Raw genomic sequence first — 15,333 nt, 5'->3', positions numbered from 1 at the left:
AGTCCTTCAGTTCTTGATTAGTCTTCATGGCTTAAAGGACTTGTCTTTTGCCAGGTTGAAAGAAAAAAAATATTCAGATTCTTTACTTTTGATTCACCATTGCTCTGAAATAATGAATCATATCCTTTCTTATAATGACCCAAAACATCAAGGGTGGCTTCCCACTCACTATGAAAAGACATAGGTCCATTTTTTTCATTGGGATGAAAAACCTATTAATAAAATCAGCACAGTGGTTCAGGTATGTTACCTTGTTAGACCTCCGACAGGAAAGTCACAGATCTTAAGAACAAGAAGAAGAAAGGGAAGGAGAAAGAGATTCATGGGAGAAAAAAAAAAGGGGGGGGGGGGGGAGGAAGTGTTTTCAGATGGTATCAAATGAAAGAAAAGAATGTTACCATCAGTTCTCTCCCACCAAATTTGCCTCTGCCCAGTTCAATCCTGGTACCACTGCTCAGGTCAGAAATTTATTAAAATGCAATGAAGTGACAATATTTCTGGAAACCTGGAACCATCCTAGAACTACTTCAAGAATTCTTCTTAAAGGGTCTGATCCAAAACCCACAGAAGCAAATGCTTTGCACTGATTTCAGTTTTGCCATAATCCTGCATCATTAAAACGAATGCTGAAGTGGTTGTTGGCTAAGCATTTGAGGGAAAGTCATTACTGCTGTTACCAACTGACTTTATCAATAATGCAAACAAAGTATTCACTATATTTGCTGACATGCTAGCAATACCTCTCTGTCTGATAACTTTGTGCAATGAAAACCATCACAAATTTGAGATTACTAAAAGATTTGAAGAGTTAAAATTCTTAAATTTTGAAAGCTTTTGTATTAGCACTATCAGACAGGGCTTGTGTTTACTTCTCAGTCTATTTTAAAAGTTATTGCACTTTTTCAAATGTTATGTCATGTCCTGTTCCTAGCAATGACCTCTACTGTCTGTGCTGCACTTAGATATATATTTTTTTACTGAAAAGAGATCTCTTTAATCAGCTTAAAAAACATTGTGAACTGAAACAGCTCTTATTTAAAAGTTTAACTTTACTTTCATCAATTTATAATCAGACTTGCTCTGGTATTTTTGATTCCTGACAAACAAGGATAAAAGTCTTGTGCCCCCATTGCTAATGAGATGATAAAACAGCAGGGATCAAGTTTTTAATTACTACAGGCTATGCACTGGAGAGGTACCGATGATATTTTCTATTGCATGTCTAAGTTGTAACTTCAGGCTTATGACAGTCATGCTGTGTTCCTCTGCCTTTGATGATCACTCATCTTTGTCTCCTGAGAACATACAAAAATTTCTGAGCTTGGATCCTGGGGGGCTTGCAATTATTGCTGTAACCTGGCACAGGTTCCAGTGTAGTACCATTGCTGCTCAGCAAGGATCTGATGTCTGAACGGAGGATGGGACGTGCAAAACATCTATGAACTTTTCTTCTCAGACAATCTGGATTTTCAATCTAGTTGTATGCGCATCTCTTAAATAATTATGCTTTTAATTAAGCTTGAGAATCATTTAATATTGTTTCACTTTTTCCTATCAGAAGCACAATCTATTACCTTCTCATACATAAAGAATTACAGCCACAGGCACACAGCAATACACATTTTTGGCACTAGGGGACTCAGGTCTTGGAAAATTGACAATACAAGCACATTTTTGGAAACGAACATCATTCCTACCCACATTTACAAGCTTGTTGAGCAGGTTTTCTTTCTGTGAATAAAATTAATACCGATGCAAGAGATTTAAATGCATTTTCTAGTAATAAATAGTTCTATTATTAGAAAGAGAGAGCTGAGGCAGAGGACTTTGCCAACCTATCCTTCCTTTCCCCAGTTTCACAGATCTCAGCCACATTGATCAATCTGCATACATTTGGCCATTATTCTGGTTATTCAGATATTTCTTTTTCCTTTTCCTCCACACTGCTGCCTTAGATAAGAGTGAATATTTCCTTTGGCTCCAGTGCAAGGCAAACAAAAGAAGAGCCACCAGTTTTGCTAACATAGACAAAGCACAGATGAGACAAGAGCAGGGGCATTCATAGTTTACGAAGAAATGCAGCCATCCCTCTCAGCATTGGATCACTGCTTAGATCACCAGGAATTTGTGAGAAGGAAACAGAGGGAAAGCATCATAATTGTCCTCTCACTAAGCTTCTCAGACATTTTTTCCTTGAATGCAAGATTTGTCTTTTCATGAAGAGTTTGTGAAGTCTGGCTATAAATCAGCCAGATCCCTCATATCAAGAAGAGGCTGTATCTGTGCAGGCCATCTACCCATGAAAGTTTGTTCTGAATCTGCTGCATTTTTTCCTGCCACAGTTGTACAGCTCTGCCTTGTTCCACAGAATCCTACAGATATCATTTCCACTAAACTCTCATATGTTGAAAGAGCACCCTGTGGGAAAATTATTTCCTCCCTATTTAATGTTGCCCCTTCTGTTTAGTCTCCACTTGATATGACAGAGATGTATGTGCATCCAAAATGAAGCTGCTATTCCTTTCTCCAGTTTCTTCAGTTTAGACTTCCTCTTGTGTTAAATCTTAACCCTGGAAATTTTCCATGTGGGGAAGGAGTTAAGACCACAGAAATGGTGATGTCACTCCAGCATGGGGGAAAAAAGGAGTCTGGATTCAGGAGCAGGAGGTCCTCCATGCATGTTGATATGGAAAAAAATAAGAAAGTACTATTTCTTTGTCTAAATCTGAAGGTTTTATAGTAGCATCATTTGAGTGTGGCAAAAATCCTAAAGGAGGTGCCTGCATGTAGGGATGTTGCAAAATTCCGCATGAAAGCAAACTAATACATTCATTTCAGCAAGAACTGTGTATTCTGATTTGACTTGGATTCTCCAGGGATTGCATGTCAGACAAACACAACAAAAATCAAGAGACCAGATGACCCACTTCTCTCTTGCTTGAGGATAAAACCCAACTGCTTTAGTAGCCCTATCCAAACTGTCTGTAAATAATAATTCTCAAGAAAAACAGGGTGGTAACACTAACTTCAAAAAGTACTTCACAAATCTGAAAACTTACATTAAATATCCAACCATGATTAATACACTTGGCTGTAGAATTCAATTATATTTTAAAAGGAAATCATGAAGGAGACTTCAGACTTGTTTTCTTTTACCACTGATATGACAGATCAAAAATGTTAATGCTACAGCTACGGTACTAACTAGAAACTAAGTACAGCTTAAATGCACTGATTTATTTTACAAATGTAGGACATCCAAGGAATAGACCATTGTTCTGCAAAGGCTATCAATGACACTAAAGAATTATACAGCTCATACCAACTCAAAGCAATGCATAAACATAATCAAGAGACATTTAATATGCTATGTACCAGAACATGAAATGATATTGACCATAAAATGTGTATAATCTAAACTGCAGAAATTACTCCATTTTAATGATCTGTTCCTTAAAAAGAAAATGTAAACTGTTTAAAAGATTGAGCAAAATGTGTGCATAGATTGTGTAAATTACCATGGGTATCAATTATATCTTGAAAATAGTGTACAGTTCTTATAACATCAAGGCCTGGTTTTAATTACAGATGGAGTGTAACTAACAATTTCTTAATTTTAATGAGTGCTATTCTATTATAGGATTAACTGGTGCTGTAGCTGAAGAAGCCAAAAGAATTTTGAATTAAAAGAATTCCAAAGACATTGGAGAGGCACACAGAGCAGCACATTGTTTTGAAATATGTTGGATTTTGGCCCAAATGCAGTTCTGCTTTCTCAGTCAATGAGACATCTCATGGGATCACACCCTTTTTTCCAAAACTAAAAGGTAAATATTGCAAAGAGCTACAAGTGCTAAGTTGTAGTAAATTCCTGTCTCTATGAGAGAAATTGCATAACTAAAATGAGGACATTACATAATTATAATCCTTAATATAGAGATACATCAACAACACTAACTATTTTAAGTCACTGCACGTAGTTGTAAATCATGCTTGACTGACATGCTGTGTCTGTATTGAGTATGTACCATTGTAACAGTGACAATGTAGCAGACAAATTTCATCAGGTAGGCAAGGTATTAAGCGACGTATTGTGTAAAGGTCAAAGAACCACTTGGAATAATCCTGAATCAAAACCAGAACCAAAATAAAACCCATTTATCATAATCATTTCAAAGCATTCTAAAATATTGAAAATGATATCACTGAAGAATGATAGAATGTAGTTTACTACAGGTAGAGAAACAATGGTTTGAGAGGTGACAACAATCCATTTTGTGGGAACTCTAGTTTTTGTCCCCTTCTTTGCCTGGCTTACCCAAAGGTAATGGTCAATGACTTGCTATTTACTTTAAGGATTTTTTTTTTTTTTTTTGGCACATTTTTAGGCTACTGGTCATGAATGAGATCTAATATGGGACATAAAGACAACTGATTATATGACCACAATTTATGGGAAGCAGCTGGTTTTGCGTGAACATGTGAAATGTTAGTACTGAGATCAGAAGTCATTAGTCAGCTTTGAAAATGGGCTCTGGAACACAGAAAGAAAGGAGCAGAAGGAGCATTAAATATATCCGTTATGTTAAAACTATGCCACTGTTGAATTAAGGTAGGAATTCCAAACCAAAGTGTTCTTGTTTACAGAAAAGTGAGCACTTTTTGAGGCTACTGCCATTCCTCTACCCTTTGAGTTCTGTATGCCGAGGACAGAAACAACTGCATTTGGAATCTCATTTTTCTTCACCAAACTTCTTTCCTGTGACTTTTTCATTAAAAGAGTTGTAGTGTATATCAAGAACGTTATTTTGCTTATAGAAAAGGAAAACTAGATAATAGGTGCTTTTTATGTCAAGAGGTTTTATTGTTTTTGTTTGTTTGTTTGTTTGTTTGTTTGTTTTCCTATTGTTGGGTGGCCATAATATTTAAGTTATAAATGGGCAAATGTCAAAGCAGGTCCCCTACTGTGCCTGACTTCATGTAATAATTAGGTACTGTTTTATTGTTCTGTGGCTTAGTTACAGAGTACAGCTGTCAGACGACATAACTGGTAATGGAAGGACCACATTCCTTATAGTTAGACAACTCCCTTCAAAATTAATGGTATATTTACAGCCATCAGATTGGCAGTATCAGATTCCAGAGTACAGCCGTGCACAGCAAATTAACATCCAAATCTATATTACTGCACTGTTAAAACATACGCATTTAACATTAAAAAGGAATACGCATAAAGAAGAGTGGCACACAGTGATGATCATTCTAGACATTCATCATGGCCTGAACCAGCCTAGATAGTGATAAGGAGGATTAAGCACAGATGCATTGCTGTGCTCTCTGACACCAGTGGGCAATTTGGTCTGGGAAAGCCCTTGCTGAGATGTTGTAAGAGTGGGCTCTCAGCAACAGCCTTCTTGAAAAGGCATTCTTGAAAAGGAAGAGGCTTCTTGCTACTCTGGCCAGAAGGTACACACGAGTTTAATGCTGCAGGATTTTTAGCTCTTTGTGTCCTTAACAAAACACATCAGTGATGTTCTGTCAGGCTTGTTATAAACTGTAGCTGAGCAACCAGTCAGGACTTGTGGTTTTCTTGGGGAAAGGATTGTTATGAAGATTGTTGTGTTACTTTATTTCAGAAAAGCAATTTAGGTCCTCTCTGCTCCATATTCTAACAATTTCCTGCAGAACATATATCCACCTTCCAGTATGGACTTAGGAAAATAAGGCAAAAGTAGCTCATGCAAACCTAGTAATATTTAGGAAGAACACTTAGAAAACACTGATTCATTAACATCTTAGTTCCTACCTTTTGTTAAAGAAAACATTTGTTGGTACCCATGACACCTTTTTGACAGAGAATTTATTAGCTACAGCTTGTTACTGGGCACAGAAATTATAAGAAAAAGTTAACTGAGAAGAAAACCAACCGATAAACTATCAGTACATATTAGCGTTGTATACATACCAGCCCAATGAAGATGTTAATTCCAATCAGTGGTTGTTTGAATAGAAAAAAGCCAGAGAGAAAGAAAAGGAAAAAGAAAACAATATATTTTTTCCTGGTTTCTAAACACAGGCTAATCATTCACCTCACTTTATGCTAGATAAGAAAGTTCTAGTGGTGGCTATTAATGCAGTGAGACTTTTTTTTTTTTTTTAATTATTTTTGCCCAGGAGACAAATGTGTAACCATATGATTTTTCTCCCTGTTAAAAATGCATTTATATTTTTTCAAGCACACCCCGATTAAAGAGGGCACATCTGTTTTAAGTCCTTCTTTATGAAAATTACTGAGCTTCCTCTGAAAGCTTATCTTTTAATTTCAAAATTCTTTGTAGCAATAACTTAGATAATAACCAACCATATTTCTGTCTTTTTTAGAAAGAGAGAGAGAGAGAGAAAGAGAAAGAGAAAGAAAGAACCATTTTGAGCTTTGAACTCCCCCTCCCTCCCCTCTTTGGGTCTCCTTTGAAAAGGCCCCCCTCATTTGCGTTTAAAATGGATGTTTCATACTGGTTGATTAGTGTTAGTATGGGATACCAGCCGCTCTGAGCCCAAGGCTCAGCTTGAGATCTGCGGATTATTCATCAACTTCCCCGGCAGGGGGGACCGTTTCTCACTTTCACTGCACAGCAGCAAAGTGTTCAGCTTTGCTTTTTAAGATTTTTTTTTCCCTTTTCACAAAGTTTTTTTTTTCTTTTCTTTTTCTTTTTCTTTTTTTCCCCCATGAAGGGGTTACTTGAGTGTACATAACACCAGATCACTTTTAATACCAAACCTCCCCCTCTCCGGCCAGCTTTCTTGGTCTGAATAGCACATAATGGATCGGGACGTATTTACCATATGTCTGTCTGGTTACCACCATTGTTTAAGGCAAAGAACATTTAAATACATAAACTGAGACTTAGAGAGCACTTGATTTTGTCATTATATTAGGGCTATATTATAGCATCTCACTTTTTTTTTTTTTCCTTCCATTGCAGTGATGTTTTGTTTATCATATATTAATTTAGAAAAGACGTAGAGGACACATCTTAGTATGTATTAGTCTGTATTAACAATATTTCAACAACATTTAACATTGCTGCCAGCAATTTGAGTACTAAGTCTAATCTAGCTCAGAATAGGTTTTTACAAAATTGTTAATTGCTATTAGCTACCTGTGTGTGTTTGTAAAATCTTATTGTTGTTATCATACGTATGGCAAATAATGCTTCAGAACCAATGAAAAAGGAGGTTTCCCTCTGCAGAACAAAAGTAAATAGCAGACGATTTAGTGTGCCTAAAATCTAGTCCACTTTTGTGTCATCTGAGCTCATAAAAGCTGAGAAGATGAGACCCCTAGAAACCTGGGGTCTCTCAGCTCTGTAAACTATTATGGACACAGGAATACAATTGCAACATGAAGATTTTCCAGACGTTTACTTGTGTGCATATGTATTCTCCCTTGCTCCTTTGTCTCTAGCTGCCTAAAGGCATTGATCTTTCCTTGAACATAGCATCTGGACACAATGTTAAAATGGCTACAAAAAGGCCCAATTACTTTCTTTTTGCTTTAGCCATCTAAAAAAGGCACGATCCTTGATAAGAGTTCAGGAGAATCTATTGCTGATAAAAAGAAACCAGCACCTCCAGAATATTACCATCCTATCAGCACTTACAATGGGAAAGAACATCTTTTAGATATGGTGTACAGTAAATGGACTGGTGGAGCCCAGATAACTAGTTCAGATCAAACTCCTAACTTTGAGATAGAGACTGTGTGAGATGAATCACACAGTAAGTGTGACACGGGATGATTTGGTGCAATGCTCACAATCAGTAATTCATCTTAAAATTAATAGCTACCATAAGCTGAATTTTTCTTTTGTTTCCTGCTCTCATCCCTGAAATGTCCCCAGAATTATGTATCTTCTTTGGTACTTTTAGTGAATTATGTTTCTCCTTGAGGACATCTTTAGCCTGCTTGCAAAGTAAGAGTAAGAGCATAGCAATATGCAGACTTTGAAAACAAGAACTTCTTTCCACGCACATGGGCACCCGCAGTTGCCCCTTCGTAGTGAATATAAACTAATGATGCATTTGTTCCCTTGGTTACCTTCTTTTTGGTTTTGAACCTATACCTCCTGGCTGAGCTCTCTCACCATGAAATCACTGCATGTAAAAGTCAGATGTGTTATTTTAAAATATGAATGGCTACAGACACTGCACATTGTGTGAAGCGCAGTGCTACTGATACAGCATCCTCCTCCAGAAATTGGCACTTCAGTACTCTGGCTAGGTCCTGGATTCCACGAGGTCTCAAGCAGCTGTACCCAGCTGTTCAACAATGTGCATCCAGGAGACAGAACTGGAAACCAAGTGGTCAAAGAATAATTTTAGCCATATCTGGAGTTAGACATATTCTAAAGAAATTCTGTAGATTGAAGTCCGGTATTTAAGTGCCTAAATCTCTCTAAAATTTGCTTTAGGCATATGAATGTTTCTTTTGACAGTGTTAATGCTTCCTTACCCTTCTCACTTTTATGTCCACTGCAGCCATGACCACAGCAATATCTGAGTTTCTTTCAGAACTGCCTCATGTGAATTATCTTTCTTCTTTTTCCCAAGCAGAATTCATGCAATAACCACAAAAATGTAAATACATACATACATGTCTGCATACATATACATGTATTTATATGGACCAGCAAAACTTGTAACCAAGTCATTTGACTCCAGCAGTCAGAAGATGGGTGTTTTTATCACAGACATCAAAAGAAGTACGTCAATAAGCTGGTGGTGGCAATGAGGCTGATAAGTCAAAGGATGTTGCAAGAGATGGATAGACATATTTTACATACTGTGCTGCATTACAAATGATGCAGTCCACATAAAATACACTATAGAGAAATTAGCAAATACACTTTTAAAAATGTAGCTAGATTTCTTAGTGAGATATTGTAAATTGGCACAGCTCTTGTGCCAATTTCCAAGCCACCAAACTGAACTCATTTGGGCAAATTAATTGCAACAAAAGAGCCATCAAAAGTAACCCTCAGTCTTTTTCTTCATTTTTGTCTAAAGGCATAGTGATAATTTAAATGTACTACTTACAAAATATTGATAGTAGTAAAACCATTTGATCTAGACTCATTTAACAAGTATCTGCCCAACTCAATTCAAGTCAGTGAAGCCATCTTCTGCTTAAAGCGATAAATATAGTAAAATATCAAATATATGTGGTAGTACATCTAAATTTGATAGATGGCTCTGAGTCTTACCACTTTCTGTATGGTAATGCTGTTTCGTCACTATAACGATTTATGTTGCTTTCCATTCAGATTCCTGAACTTAATTATGTAAAAAGAATAATGAACAGAGAAGTTGTCCTGATTTGTCCTAGAGGTAGAATGAGAATATCTGTGAGAGAAAATACAGGTAGGAACTCATGGTGGTTTTCATTTAGGAATGAAAATTTAAGGTCTTTAAAAATCTGGTGCTTGTTTCTCTCTCTCTATATTTTTAATTTATCCAGAGACCGTGCATTATTTTTCTCCCACTTCAAGAACAGATAGAGTTAATACAGCTTCTCCTTACAGAATCAGTAATCCAATAGCAGATTTTAACAATACTCAGTACAACCTCCATCTGCTCCCCAGAGGCCCCGTGTATCTATACAGGGTTCATAATATAAATTGCAACTGATTCAAGTTACCCAAAACTGGACGTTTTTTCCTTGAGCTATATCACCACTTCAGACTATAGAAATCATAATAATAATTGTAGCCTTGAAATTCATATTATCTCTATTTCTAGAACCAATATAATAATGGACTGCACTTCAGCATTTTTATCAAACAGTAAGTTTCTCATCTTTTTAATTTTTTTTTTTTTTTTTACTGTATAAATAAAACCTGCTTGATGTTTCATAAAAATAGTTTCTCAAAATACCTGTGAATTATCTTCTTTGGCAGGGATGTTCACTGCTGAATTTGGCCAAAAACTTAGCCCGTGTTGCAACTAGGTGAATGTCACGTTGTGTGTGAAGGACACTGCACACATAAAACACCCACTGTGATGATGCTTACACCATGTACATTTTTGGACCAATGGTGAACTGATAGTGCCAAACTATCCAGTGTTGCCTCACAAAAACCACACCAGACCACCTCAGGTAAGTCTTTTCCTCTTAACTTGGTTAACTATGGTTTAACAACACAAATAGTTACGTCTTTCATCTCCTCCATTAGGGCAGCTTTACAACCTCTTTTCATTGTGAGCACAATGCAATGGGTGGATTCGTGGATCAGAATTCAATCCAGAATGGATCTGAAGTACAATGGAGTTATTACACTCTGAAATTAATGTTACTGAGATCAGGATCTTTACTGCTGTATTCATACCCTGCTTTTTCACTGAAGTCTAAGTTGAAATCTGTTCAGCAGGAGCATTTGTAACATGGTCTATCAGGCTATGGGTCAACATTTTAAAAGTTAACCAAATAAAATTTTATAAAGTCATGGTCTGCAAATATTTTCTGGGAAGGGAAATGGTGGTAGATGTTTGGCATGTATGTAGATACAAACTTTGTTTAACACGAAACGTATGAGTGACTTAAAATTCAATTGCAAAATTATTATTATTATTATTATTATTATTTAAAAAAGCACCTTTTAGTCTTTAAAGAACCTTCAAAATAAAGAAAATAACTCAGGTATTTATTGTTTTGCTTCAATTTACATTGGTGCTATAAATAGCTGACAATAAATGATGACAAATAAGCTATTGTAACCCTTTGGGAGTTTATTAGGTCATTTGTTGCAGCGTTGAATAGAGTCATTTGTTGCCCTCAGGTGTTTGAGAGTCTCTTTACCCTTGGGAAAGGAATTTAACAAAGGAGTGTATTTCAAAGAAGGCACTCTGTGTTTTCCACCCTTTTTCTGAAGTGTTTTCAAACACACTCCAAGCTAAAAATTCTCAGAAGAGAGAAAAGGACGTATATATCAGACAACCCCTGAAGCAGCTGACATTTCCAGGGAGCAGAATATAGAGTCAGATTCTAGATGCTTGAATCCCAAATACATTTTCACCATATGAAGCCCTGATTTATTTTTGCCCCACCCACTGGGTGCAAACTTTGAAATACACCATACAAAAGCATTGGACTAATGCCCCACATGCATTTTTTTATTTAGTTGAAATGTGACATGTCTTGCTTTTTTCTCTGCTTCCAAAAAACACTGGGTAGTTCCTTTGTTACAAAAACAAACAAACAAAACACAACACAACAAGACATTTCATCTGCCTTAATCTATATATCGTCTTAATTAAATAAAGGTTTAGCATTTGTTTGGTCTATAATAAAACAGGTTGTCAGGCAATATCAATACAGCAGACATGAGGAATCTGCTAAATATAATTTTAAAGAAAAAAAATAACTACAGTTCTAATTATCTAGGTAACATCTAGGGAGTTATCTGGCCCAAAAGCAAGGTTCTAGACAATATCTATGCAGTGGAGAAAAATAAGAAAGAACGCAAAGAGAACAGAAAACTGGAAGTGAATCTGTATTTTTTTTTTCCACTTCCCTGAACAGTAGCAATGAATTTCTGCTCTAGATTCCTATGTGAAATGCACAGAGTAAGCAGTTTTAGCATCACCCAACTTGCATTTAGTTAAGGAGGTGCTATTAAATGAATTCACTAACTCATTATTTCTCTTTAATTAAGATACTTAGGGATGAAAGTCTGTGGAAATTAAATGGCTAGTAGTAGCAATGATGAAATAACAGCAGATCTTACTGACTAGAACAAATCTACAATGTGGAAGTCCTGAATTTACTAATAACAGTTGATGCGAGCCAAGCAAAGAACAAGTTTTTGTTTTGCATTTTCTGTGCTGACCATTGCTGAGGGGTCCAAGGCAAGACTGATCCTCTTTGTTTCAGGAAGCAGCAGCCTTTCTGTACAAATTTTGCCTAAAATAACCCTTGTTTGTAGATTCTATCAGAGAAGTGAGACAAATAGAAATCTGGAAATCACCATAAATAAGAAAAAAAATGCAAATAAAAGATTTTGATTAGGGAGATGTCACAAGGACAGTAGTTAAGACTAGTGTCACTTAGGCAAAGATGCCTAAAACTAGACTAAAATTTTTGACTGAAATAGGGGTAAATGAACTAATGAGATTCTTTGATTGGGTCAGGGATATCCAGGGAACTAACAAAGATGGGTGTTAGCAGTTAAATATAAATATTCAATACAATAGTTTGCAAAAAAAATAAAAATAAAAGTAAGTGGAATTTAGGATTGTTTTCACCATAATAATCTGTATTAAGTAAGGGCAAATCTTGACTTCATCTTTTCATCTCTTCTTGAAGTATTGCACTAATTTCTGGCTATCTCATCAGAAAGATACGGGTAAGTTTGATGGATTTCATTCAACTACACTAAAAATGACTGTGAGTTTAGAAGCATGGAAATTTTATTCTTAGGTTACATATGCAAGCAAGAGAAAACTCGGATGGCCTCTTGTGATACAGTGATCTATCAGTATGACTTAAAGAATAAATCTCAATAATAAGTTTTGTAGTTCATTTCAAATCTTCTAGCATTACTGCTCTATCCTTCACTCCGTGTTTGCCACTAACAGTATAGAAAAGCAACAAATGGCTCCAAGATTTTTATATTTTGATATAAAGACTGATTTATATTTCTTCCTCTGTACAACCAGCTGTCCTTTTTGTTACCTAAAGATGGGTGTAGCGGACCAATTTTAAAATCTCTTAAGAGTTCAGGATAATTTTGTGGCCTTCTAAAAAAAAACGTCACTTAAGAATGTACCTTCTGAGGGTTGGAAGCTGACACTTTTTATCTTACTGGGAGGCTGGAAGTCTGCACTGTGCTTTTACGGTGTCTACCAGTCTCCTTTCCATAGCACAGTGTCAGGCAGGAGTTAAATGTTTGTTTGAGAATGAGGAAAACAGAGCAAAGCAGTGCAAAACAGAACCTGTTTTCAAAACATCTTTCAGTGTTCTGGATGTTTCCGTTGACAGAACTCTGAATGTAGAGGGCATTTCAGGCCTACATTTTGGGGAGCTGACTGATGTCTGTCTGTGTGTACCTAACACATAAGAAATAGCATAACACTGTCTGTGTTTTCACTGTGTGTTGGTAGGCAGGGATTTGTGCGTTCCCAGCACCCTTCACAGCATGTTACAGAGGTTCCCAGACCACCTTGGGGATGGTCCTGCAGATTTGGTCACTGTGTAATTCTTCTGAAAAGATCTACTTCAAGCAGGTTACATACAGCTCCAGTGGAAATTACAGAAGGATTTCAAACTTTGCATCTGAGTTTAGCACCTCGGGACTCAACATCATACAGATGCCTGGCTATCGGCCAGAGTTCCCTTGCACAACAAGTAAGACTCAGGTGGAGTCCCAAATAGCCAGCACATTGAGCCAGCCTAACCTCTGCATACTGGACTTGAATCCCTCTGTCCCTTTCTGCACATTTCTAAAGATGGGTGCAGGCTTGATATAGTAAGGAAAGCTCAGCAGAATACCAGTAATTCCCCCATCATGTTGCCTGAAGTGCATGCAGTAGTAGCACATGCTATGTAGGAGCCTATGTTCCTGTTTGCACCATGAATTGTTTCCTCGTCTCATTCAGGGCTGCAAGAGGGCACTGTCATCCACTTAGACTCCACCTCGATCCTTCCCTCCAGCTGAATGCCCTCCAGCTCTTGTCTTCAAAGACTGGTGTCCATCTTTTTTGATCATACAAGGCCTGTGGATTTTTCATGGGAAGAGCTGCTGCTTATGGCTCCTTTTCTCTCTTGCTTTCTCATTTCTTCACTGGACTCACTGTGCAAGTGATGCAGTTCACAGGTAATTTGTGCAAATAAACCACTGCATGCTTGAAAGATGCCCAAGGTGAAAAATGACTGAGGTTAGGCTGTCCCTATGGGAGTAATTCAGGCAGCCCGCATACCTTCTGCTTAGGTTGAATTTGGAGGCATGGAGAAATTAGATTGTCAGTAGGTGAATGTCCTGACAGTGATGGGTGCTTATGCCTGCCTGCTGCTCCTTCATGTTTCTATCTTTCTTACTGGCCTTTCAGTATCATTTCCATATTGTTGTGGATGTAGTCCACAGAGTGAGTGCTTCTAACTTGGAGAATCTTGTTTTCTCCTGAACTGCCTCTGGTGCAAAGAATCTGATAAGTTTTGTCAAGGCAGTTTTGCACTGGGAAAGTACAAAAGAGGAACTTGGAGTGCCTGGGGAAATTTATAATCAAAGAGTTCAGTGCACATGACATTAGGCACCTTCAATAGGCAGCATCTAAGCAAGAAATTCCAGTATCTCAGCTTTGTATTTAAATTCTTCATTGTATACTGCAAGCACACACAAAAAGTCCATCTGCTCTCCCTCATCCCAACAGAAAGTTTGTCACACAAGCCATTCATGTAATTAAAATCCATGTGTTTATTTGCAGAGTGCCTAGAATATCTGCAGAAGCTTGCCAGTATCCCACTAGACAAAGCCCTGCCTCCTATTGCTTGCCAGAATGATCCAGAAGTTTAGGTAGGGAAATTTACAATCTGTTTCTTATACTATCTACAGCAAAATTAATTCATTTGTGAGTTGTTTCCCATCAGAGCCAAGATAAGAGCTCTTGCCAGTTCTCCTGTTATTGACACCTGTGTCAGTAATTTAAACACACAAATGGAAGACTAAACTACTAAGAAAATGAAACTTGGGATACAGTAAGTGGAAAGGAACTAATTCAGATCCTGAACTGAAATGCTTCTTTGATACCTGCAGTTACATCCATGCTTTGGAATCATCTAAGAAAAACCATTCCAATTCTTCCTCATTCTGCTGATCACTGTTACATTCTCAGTATAACCACCATCAAGGAAATCAGATGGCATTCCTGCAGAGGGATCAGCACGCCAACGTGGCCTCTGTTGACGTGTTTTCTTACTTGGTGTTCCCAGCTCCTTAACAGCCCTGGCTCGTGAAGGTTGTTTCACTGGTGTGCCCTGACAGGAAGTTCTAGCCTGCAACATTTCATAAGGAAACAACACACTCATTTTTCTTTCTCATGCAATCTCTACATCACTTTATTATGTGGTGCTCATTTTAAATTTATTTTATATGTAGGAGAAATATCTTTCCATAGTGACAAATGTGCTCCTTTTAAATATGTAACAGTAGAGATTGAGCCCTATTAATTGTAGCTTACTGTATTATGTATCAGATCATTGTGATTGATTAATTCTAAATGAGACATTCTAAAATAAAATTTAAGGAAAAGGTTTAAGATTAAGTCTTTTTTTATTTTGCT

This window comes from Oxyura jamaicensis, chromosome 15, assembly GCF_011077185.1.
Source record: "Oxyura jamaicensis isolate SHBP4307 breed ruddy duck chromosome 15, BPBGC_Ojam_1.0, whole genome shotgun sequence".
NCBI classification, from domain to species: domain Eukaryota; kingdom Metazoa; phylum Chordata; class Aves; order Anseriformes; family Anatidae; genus Oxyura; species Oxyura jamaicensis.
Note: the sequence above shows the minus strand (reverse complement) of the source record.